At 32.5% G+C, this 10,711-nt stretch overlaps 1 long non-coding RNA gene across 1 annotated transcript; it reads right to left on the bottom strand.

The window, feature by feature from the left end:
* Window positions 1–272: 272 nt before the first annotated feature.
* Window positions 273–5,125, bottom strand: LOC148616978 (uncharacterized). Its single transcript, XR_015922365.1, has 2 exons — window positions 4,637–5,125; window positions 273–2,724 (listed from the first exon to the last, which is right to left on the bottom strand). It is a non-coding gene; the product is annotated as an uncharacterized LOC148616978 (long non-coding RNA).
* Between the last annotated feature and the right edge of the window lie 5,586 nt (window positions 5,126–10,711).

The raw sequence follows: 10,711 nt of genomic DNA on the forward strand, positions 1-10,711 counted from the left end.
AGTGATGCAATGTGGCAAACAGAAAATGAAATTACCTGTACATGAAGGTATAATACAAAAAAACAAAAAAACAAAAAACAAAAAAAAAGTTATGTGGTATAATTTCTTTCTACTTAATATCATTTTAACCATCCTCGTTATACCTTAATTTGACGAATGTGTTGTATATTGGAGTAAGTCTGTCCGTCCGTCGAAAATTCGTAGCAATTGGGTTGACCCCAATTTGATGGATTAATTTCAATAGTGGTGGGTAAATTTAGATTGATAAGACATAGGTTGTATATGATTTTAATAGCTGAACGGTAACAACATTCTGTACGAATAGGATATATTTAACATAATATCGCGTGTTGCTTCCTGTTAATTTTGCTCTATACACTACATGGTCATTTTTGTTTTCAAAAAATTGACTTACCGTTAGTATTACGAAAAATGAAAAAAAAATAATTACCTGAATTGAGCTGATATATTAGATATATCGTTGTTTTAATTTCAAATGCCAAAAATATGCGGTTTACAGTGATGGAATGTTGTGAATGAGCACTCTCCTTCATTTTTTCAAGTTGTCCTTGGTCTCTTTGTGTAGTAAATTAAATTACAACGAAAGTGGCATTGTATTTTTAAAAAAATAAATTCTAATTGTTAAATTGCCTTTTCACTTCAAAAGAATTTCAGATCTGTCAATTGTGAAAGTACTAAATAAGCTTTTTCTACTGCAGTATTAATACTATAAGGGTTTCCACATTGAAAAATGGGCCAATTTTACATATGTAGCGATTTATTTATAGGGTAGGGGTACACATTTTAGAAAATACTTATTGCATCAAATATGCAATATTTATACAAACATAATAGTATATACACAACACAGGATTCGGAAACAAACATACAATATACCTTACAGAACTCCGTCTCCTTCAGAACTCAAGATTATGTAAAAAAACGTCATGCTTAAGATTATGCAAAAATACATACGTTGAATTATACAATATATGGTTTTACAGTAATTGAAAAGAAAGTAATAAGTAGAAAAAAACAATACAATTTTAGAAAAGAAAACATATACAATTATAAGAGGTTTTGAAGTGCATATTAAGTGAACCGTTTGCTATCTATGATGTATTTATGTACTAGAAGAAATATGTATTTGTTTTGCTCGTCAGAAAGATGTTTAGAAACAAAAGGCAGACCATAAACTAACTTATGACCTTCCCTTCTGTCAACCAATTTCTCCTAACCCGTCTCTTGATATACCTTATCTAATGAAGTAAGCTTAGTACCACTCTAGCTGCTCCGGCTTGGACAGCCTCTATTTTTTTTTAAATGACCGATGCTACTACTGTCCCACACGACATCGCCATACTCAAGACTCAAGAATTGGTCGAATATACGACATGTAGATTTTTTCCAAAGAATATCTGTCAAAAAGTGTGAACTTGTATTTTCGAAGCATATTAAGACGACAACGATATGCCTTATCGACAACAGCGTGTATTTGGTCGTGCCACAGACCGTTACTAGAGAAAGAAATTCCGATGTGTTTATAATTGGATACCTCCTGAATCTGAACAGAATTCATTTTGATGTTCGGATATTGAGGCTACGAGATATATACTAGTATCATCGGCGAAAGGTTTCATCTGGGTTTTAATATCCGTTACGATATCGTTTATGAATAAAATAAAGAGTAAATGTCCATTTATGGAACCTTGCCGTACGCCCGCGTTCATATCTGCCAGGTATGAGTTACTCCCATTCAGAACTACTCTCAGAAGTCTCTCAAAAAGATAATTTTCAACCCATTTTAAAACATTACCAGAAAACCCATATTTTTCCATTTGGAAAGTAAACCCTTGTGCCAAACACGATCAAAAGCCCTACTGATATCACAAAATATAACCCTGAATTCCTCCCCACTGTCAATCGACTGTATAACGACACCTGAAAATCGACATGCAGTTGATCAGAGGCAGATTCATGTTGAATTCTCCCTGCCCATGAAATAAATCACTAACACATTTAATTGTAACCTTGTAGTATGACACTTTAAAATTTCACTCATCGTTACAATTGTATAGACAAATTCTTGTATGAAATACAAAATATAGCAGAACAACTTTGATCACAAACAATACATGTATTTAAAATGAGAATTGATACAACAGTACAATGAAGCCAAACCCGGAATAAACCGAACATCTGCCTAAACATGACATCTTTTATAATCGGTTAATGTCAATTTCAATGCATTTAATAACAACTGTGAACAAAACCTTCATTCAAAAGGAACTTAGTTTAGCAATATTGTTACTGTTTATAAAGTAAACCTGTTTAAATCGATTCCAAAATTGGCTTTAATTTATTTTTCTGTTTGGATAGGTGTTCGGTTTTTAAAGGAAATTGTAAATAGTGTCTGGTTTAGATGGGTTTATTCAGTTTTGCTCTAGAAAAAAATCTCTACTACATATAATGCATTTATTAAACTTCGATTTCAGCCTTTTGTAAAGATTTTCTTTTATAAAATGTATTATAAATTTACATCTTCTATTAAAATGTGAGCATTTGTCGATGGCTTACAAAATATATTGACAAGAAACAGGCATGCACTGACAAAGTAACAAGCAGCTGCCATGAACGTCATTCCAAATGAAAAGCTAAAACCTACTTCTTTTCTCAGTCTATATTCACCCCAAAACACACCAACTGTTATGCATAAAAGAATCGCTGAAAAATATTACTGCATGATCGATCATAAAACGACAACTGTCAAAGGCATGTATAATACTGTTTTACTGATGAAATACTATTATGAGTGATTAAAATGTTTTCGTACGCTTGTGAGATCCCATTCTTTATATGTTAATTAGCAACGACAAAAAAGGTAAATGAAATTATACATTTCACTTCAGTAATAAAAAAAAAAGATTTTCTACCAGCATTAAGACATATACACATAGTGATTTTCTTTAGATGATCATGAGTCAATTACAACACATATTCATCTTTTTCCAAACATGTATACTCATGAGAAGATTTGATGTTCAGGCCTGGGTTTCATAATAAAAACCTCAAGTTGATAATTTCCTCAAATCCTATGTTTGTTCTGAAATCATCAGTTTCAATTATCTAATTGGACGAAATTTGAGTTGAGGAAAGATTTAAGGACAATCTCAATTTGAAATGTTTTGTGATACAGTATCCTTATGTATTTTCCAGTAAGTCTAGAAACATCAGACGAGTTGCTAATAAAATTTCAATTCCAGGGTAGCCGAAAGAGGAAAAGAAAACTATGACACGTTGAACAATTCGGCTCTAATGGAACATATGGATACATCGTAACGCTCCATGAGTTCATGATGACGACCATAACACTCCTGTATAGAAGATCTCAATATTGTAACAATATAGTCAAGTTCCATAAGCTTATTGTGAGAAGTCTAGCGCGGGACAAAACGTCTGCGTAGATACGGCATATCCGAGCATAACGTTTGAGTTTTGATATGAAAATTCCATACGCGGGTGCTGATGGAATGTTGCCACAGGTGAAAGGAAATTGACAATACGGATTGAAAAGTAATCGCTTTTGTCGTATAGTTTGGTCGATAGTTTTCCTTTTTTATCAATCTCTAAGTGAATGTAAAGATATGATGTTGACTTCACTGTGTCTGCAGTATCCAGTATCCTTCATCTCAAGTTCTTTGTAGTATAAATACTACAGATTATAAAACAAAATAATTAATCAAATGTGAATTTAGCTATAATATGACAAGAGTCAGTCTTCATATTTGTGGCCACATGAGCAGGGTTATTCAAATGTCCACATTTTAAGAACAACTTGCTCACTAAAACACTTATTAAAACTGAAAGTGCTTTTTCATATGAACTAATGTAAAGGAAAGTACATAAATAAAAATAACAATCTTCTTTGCACAGCTTTTTCTTTTCTTTTTTTTTTTTTTTTTGTATTTTCAATTTAAATGTTGTTATTGCAATAAAACACATTCTCGAATAGAGTGTGTTCGGGATATGTATCTTCAGAATGTCACGTGTTGATAAAAAGCCCAAAAAGTAAGACATATTCAAATGACCTTGAAGTTATTGTAAACAAACATAACATCGATCTAAGGTAAAATGTTTGTATACTCAGTATTTAAAAGTAAAATGAGGTAACCCGGGATTCAATAGGTAGACAAAGAATATGATACAAAAATAAATACTAGGCTGGGAAACTAAACAGACACAACGGTAAACGTTCAAAGAGACGAAAGTACTCGACATCCAATCGAAAACCTTGAGCACTGACTAGGTGCATCGGTAGAAAGACCCACCGATTTGTTCATAAAGTGTCATTTCATGGTGTGTACAAAAGAGAAGAGTAAATTATGACACGGTGAAAAATAGGTTCTCATGGTACAGATAGTTCTATCATAATGAACCACGAGTTCTTAATATTGACCCGAATCTAGTTGCAACATAATCATGTAGGGTTGACAAGCCCTGGAATAACGTATGTGTTGAGATGTCGAGGAATGAAGAAAGAATCCGGTCCGAGGTTCCATAGATACCGGTGATATCGCATAGAGAGTGGTGGTATCCAATAGATAACTTTCCTTTCTAATAAAAATGCATAATTTACCTGTTATGTATGACATAATTATGGTCAGGATTAGTGCTCGATTACCGTTGTTTGGCATACAAGTAAACCAGAAAACAAACAGTGCAGTAAAGATTGACGAAATAAGACCAATACATGCGAAAAATCTGACTGCAATGAAATATCCTGAAATGATGTAAAATATATTCCTTAGACTTAGTCTGATGCTCTAGCTAATACCATTTGTATACCGTAACCTAATATAAAACTTAAAAGAATAAAACAACTCTATAACTCAAAAATAATTGGTGTGTTCTTTTTTAGTGTACAACAATGTTAATGTCCGGGAAAAAGTAAGAATATAGACTTTTACATGAGAGTAAAACCTGGCTTAAGCCTGAATTAGACATCATTTGAATAACTTTGTGTGTATAGAAAATCCAAATTTAAAATTAATTGAGCTGTGTCGTAAGACAAGCCACATTAATCTCGTTTAAAGAGGTCAAAATCATATACCATGACAGTGACCTTAGGCCCATATATATGTCCTGCTCCACGTTGTATCTTCACTTTTTAAAAAGAGTTTGTTCCAAAAGTGCAAAGACAGGGTTGGATTTAATGTGTCAAGAAGAAAGAATTTAATAGACATTTAAATAAACAGTGTAATATACCCCCTTATGTGTTTGTCATATTTATTGTGACTGTCTGGTATGTTGCAATGCAATACTGATCAAATCAAAATAGAAATTCTTAAATTATTTTCTCAGTAATTTAAATAGGTGAACCAGCAGAAAATTGTAGCTGGGCTAAAACAGTATCACATTTTAACTAATCAACCTGTTATAAAGCTTGTTTGTCAATATGACACATGTATACACAACAGACTTAAAGAAGCACCATAATAGAGCTGAAGATGAAAATTACAAGTCGAAACTTATGTCTGAAAAATACAAGTCTAAAAAAACTAAAAATCAAACACAGTTTACAGTTTTTAGACCAACATCAACTAAGATATTCTTCATAGCATGACATAAGGCAATTACTTCACCACTGTTTAGTTTCCCAGCCTAGTATTTATTTTTGTATCATATTCTTTGTCTACCTATTGAATCCCGGGTTACCTCATTTTACTTTTAAATACTGAGTATACAAACATTTTACCTTAGATCGATGTTATGTTTGTTTACAATAACTTCAAGGTCATTTGAATATGTCTTACTTTTTTGGCTTTTTATCAACACGTGACATTCTGAAGATACATATCCCGAACACACTCTATTCGAGAATGTGTTTTATTGCAATAACAACATTTAAATTGAAAATACAAAAAAAAAAAAAAAAGAAAAGAAAAAGCTGTGCAAAGAAGATTGTTATTTTTATTTATGTACTTTCCTTTACATTAGTTCATATGAAAAAGCACTTTCAGTTTTAATAAGTGTTTTAGTGAGCAAGTTGTTCTTAAAATGTGGACATTTGAATAACCCTGCTCATGTGGCCACAAATATGAAGACTGACTCTTGTCATATTATAGCTAAATTCACATTTGATTAATTATTTTGTTTTATAATCTGTAGTATTTATACTACAAAGAACTTGAGATGAAGGATACTGGATACTGCAGACACAGTGAAGTCAACATCATATCTTTACATTCACTTAGAGATTGATAAAAAAGGAAAACTATCGACCAAACTATACGACAAAAGCGATTACTTTTCAATCCGTATTGTCAATTTCCTTTCACCTGTGGCAACATTCCATCAGCACCCGCGTATGGAATTTTCATATCAAAACTCAAACGTTATGCTCGGATATGCCGTATCTACGCAGACGTTTTGTCCCGCGCTAGACTTCTCACAATAAGCTTATGGAACTTGACTATATTGTTACAATATTGAGATCTTCTATACAGGAGTGTTATGGTCGTCATCATGAACTCATGGAGCGTTACGATGTATCCATATGTTCCATTAGAGCCGAATTGTTCAACGTGTCATAGTTTTCTTTTCCTCTTTCGGCTACCCTGGAATTGAAATTTTATTAGCAACTCGTCTGATGTTTCTAGACTTACTGGAAAATACATAAGGATACTGTATCACAAAACATTTCAAATTGAGATTGTCCTTAAATCTTTCCTCAACTCAAATTTCGTCCAATTAGATAATTGAAACTGATGATTTCAGAACAAACATAGGATTTGAGGAAATTATCAACTTGAGGTTTTTATTATGAAACCCAGGCCTGAACATCAAATCTTCTCATGAGTATACATGTTTGGAAAAAGATGAATATGTGTTGTAATTGACTCATGATCATCTAAAGAAAATCACTATGTGTATATGTCTTAATGCTGGTAGAAAATCTTTTTTTTTTTATTACTGAAGTGAAATGTATAATTTCATTTACCTTTTTTGTCGTTGCTAATTAACATATAAAGAATGGGATCTCACAAGCGTACGAAAACATTTTAATCACTCATAATAGTATTTCATCAGTAAAACAGTATTATACATGCCTTTGACAGTTGTCGTTTTATGATCGATCATGCAGTAATATTTTTCAGCGATTCTTTTATGCATAACAGTTGGTGTGTTTTGGGGTGAATATAGACTGAGAAAAGAAGTAGGTTTTAGCTTTTCATTTGGAATGACGTTCATGGCAGCTGCTTGTTACTTTGTCAGTGCATGCCTGTTTCTTGTCAATATATTTTGTAAGCCATCGACAAATGCTCACATTTTAATAGAAGATGTAAATTTATAATACATTTTATAAAAGAAAATCTTTACAAAAGGCTGAAATCGAAGTTTAATAAATGCATTATATGTAGTAGAGATTTTTTTCTAGAGCAAAACTGAATAAACCCATCTAAACCAGACACTATTTACAATTTCCTTTAAAAACCGAACACCTATCCAAACAGAAAAATAAATTAAAGCCAATTTTGGAATCGATTTAAACAGGTTTACTTTATAAACAGTAACAATATTGCTAAACTAAGTTCCTTTTGAATGAAGGTTTTGTTCACAGTTGTTATTAAATGCATTGAAATTGACATTAACCGATTATAAAAGATGTCATGTTTAGGCAGATGTTCGGTTTATTCCGGGTTTGGCTTCATTGTACTGTTGTATCAATTCTCATTTTAAATACATGTATTGTTTGTGATCAAAGTTGTTCTGCTATATTTTGTATTTCATACAAGAATTTGTCTATACAATTGTAACGATGAGTGAAATTTTAAAGTGTCATACTACAAGGTTACAATTAAATGTGTTAGTGATTTATTTCATGGGCAGGGAGAATTCAACATGAATCTGCCTCTGATCAACTGCATGTCGATTTTCAGGTGTCGTTATACAGTCGATTGACAGTGGGGAGGAATTCAGGGTTATATTTTGTGATATCAGTAGGGCTTTTGATCGTGTTTGGCACAAGGGTTTACTTTCCAAATGGAAAAATATGGGTTTTCTGGTAATGTTTTAAAATGGGTTGAAAATTATCTTTTTGAGAGACTTCTGAGAGTAGTTCTGAATGGGAGTAACTCATACCTGGCAGATATGAACGCGGGCGTACGGCAAGGTTCCATAAATGAACATTTACTCTTTATTTTATTCATAAACGATATCGTAACGGATATTAAAACCCAGATGAAACCTTTCGCCGATGATACTAGTATATATCTCGTAGCCTCAATATCCGAACATCAAAATGAATTCTGTTCAGATTCAGGAGGTATCCAATTATAAACACATCGGAATTTCTTTCTCTAGTAACGGTCTGTGGCACGACCAAATACACGCTGTTGTCGATAAGGCATATCGTTGTCGTCTTAATATGCTTCGAAAATACAAGTTCACACTTTTTGACAGATATTCTTTGGAAAAAATCTACATGTCGTATATTCGACCAATTCTTGAGTCTTGAGTATGGCGATGTCGTGTGGGACAGTAGTAGCATCGGTCATTTAAAAAAAAATAGAGGCTGTCCAAGCCGGAGCAGCTAGAGTGGTACTAAGCTTACTTCATTAGATAAGGTATATCAAGAGACGGGTTAGGAGAAATTGGTTGACAGAAGGGAAGGTCATAAGTTAGTTTATGGTCTGCCTTTTGTTTCTAAACATCTTTCTGACGAGCAAAACAAATACATATTTCTTCTAGTACATAAATACATCATAGATAGCAAACGGTTCACTTAATATGCACTTCAAAACCTCTTATAATTGTATATGTTTTCTTTTCTAAAATTGTATTGTTTTTTTCTACTTATTACTTTCTTTTCAATTACTGTAAAACCATATATTGTATAATTCAACGTATGTATTTTTGCATAATCTTAAGCATGACGTTTTTTTACATAATCTTGAGTTCTGAAGGAGACGGAGTTCTGTAAGGTATATTGTATGCTTGTTTCCGAATCCTGTGTTGTGTATATACTATTATGTTTGTATAAATATTGCATATTTGATGCAATAAGTATTTTCTAAAATGTGTACCCCTACCCTATAAATAAATCGCTACATATGTAAAATTGGCCCATTTTTCAATGTGGAAACCCTTATAGTATTAATACTGCAGTAGAAAAAGCTTATTTAGTACTTTCACAATTGACAGATCTGAAATTCTTTTGAAGTGAAAAGGCAATTTAACAATTAGAATTTATTTTTTTAAAAATACAATGCCACTTTCGTTGTAATTTAATTTACTACACAAAGAGACCAAGGACAACTTGAAAAAATGAAGGAGAGTGCTCATTCACAACATTCCATCACTGTAAACCGCATATTTTTGGCATTTGAAATTAAAACAACGATATATCTAATATATCAGCTCAATTCAGGTAATTATTTTTTTTTCATTTTTCGTAATACTAACGGTAAGTCAATTTTTTGAAAACAAAAATGACCATGTAGTGTATAGAGCAAAATTAACAGGAAGCAACACGCGATATTATGTTAAATATATCCTATTCGTACAGAATGTTGTTACCGTTCAGCTATTAAAATCATATACAACCTATGTCTTATCAATCTAAATTTACCCACCACTATTGAAATTAATCCATCAAATTGGGGTCAACCCAATTGCTACGAATTTTCGACGGACGGACAGACTTACTCCAATATACAACACATTCGTCAAATTAAGGTATAACGAGGATGGTTAAAATGATATTAAGTAGAAAGAAATTATACCACATAACTTTTTTTTTGTTTTTTGTTTTTTTGTTTTTTTGTATTATACCTTCATGTACAGGTAATTTCATTTTCTGTTTGCCACATTGCATCACTACAGAAGTTTTATGATCGTCATCAAGAACTCGTGGATCGTTACGGTGTATACATATGCACCATGGAAACTGATTTATTCCACGGGTCATAGTTTTCCTTTCCTCGTTTGTCTACCCAGGACTTGACATTTTATGAGCATCTCGGCGGGTGTTTCTAGAAAAGCAGAGGACGCTTACCCTACCGGTGCTCCTGGTCCATTTGCTTTTGTTACTTTGTATGTATGATTCTAGTTACTTTATGTTCTTTGTTGTGTATGTCTGTTTTCCATGTCTGGTATTTGTCCCTGGATTACATTCTTTTGATTACCGCTATAACCTTGGTTCCCTTGATTACTCTTGCATATGTAGATTGTCTCTCATTTCAAGTTTTCACTAGTAGGCATTTTATCAAGAATTTTAAGTTTATGAAAGAGTAACCAAGAGAACTAAGATTCTAGCAGAAATCCAAAGAATATACTCCAGGACAAAGACCAGACATGGGAAACAGAGACATACTACAAAGAAAACATAAAGAAATACAAACAAAGCAACCAATGTAAAGGAACAATCGAGCTCCACTTGAAACTGGGAGCGTTATCTGCTTTTCTTGAAATACCAAATTGTCGATCTGACACTTCAGTGATTTCTTTAAAAAAAGTATTAAAAACGTCTTTAAATCAAAACTTTTGTAATCCAACAATTTCAATCAGTGATTTTAATTTTGATATATAATAAATAATATTGGCATTTGTAACCACGATTTATCAGCCTACATTTTCTAGGCGTAAATCACCTTGTTTAATTTGTTTACGGTATAAAACGTGATCTATAAACCTACAAGAAGCATTTTAC

The sequence above is a fragment of the Perna viridis genome, chromosome 5, assembly GCF_037379345.1.
Source record: "Perna viridis isolate PV_CMFRI_1.1 ecotype Kerala chromosome 5, ASM3737934v1, whole genome shotgun sequence".
NCBI lineage: Eukaryota > Metazoa > Mollusca > Bivalvia > Mytilida > Mytilidae > Perna > Perna viridis.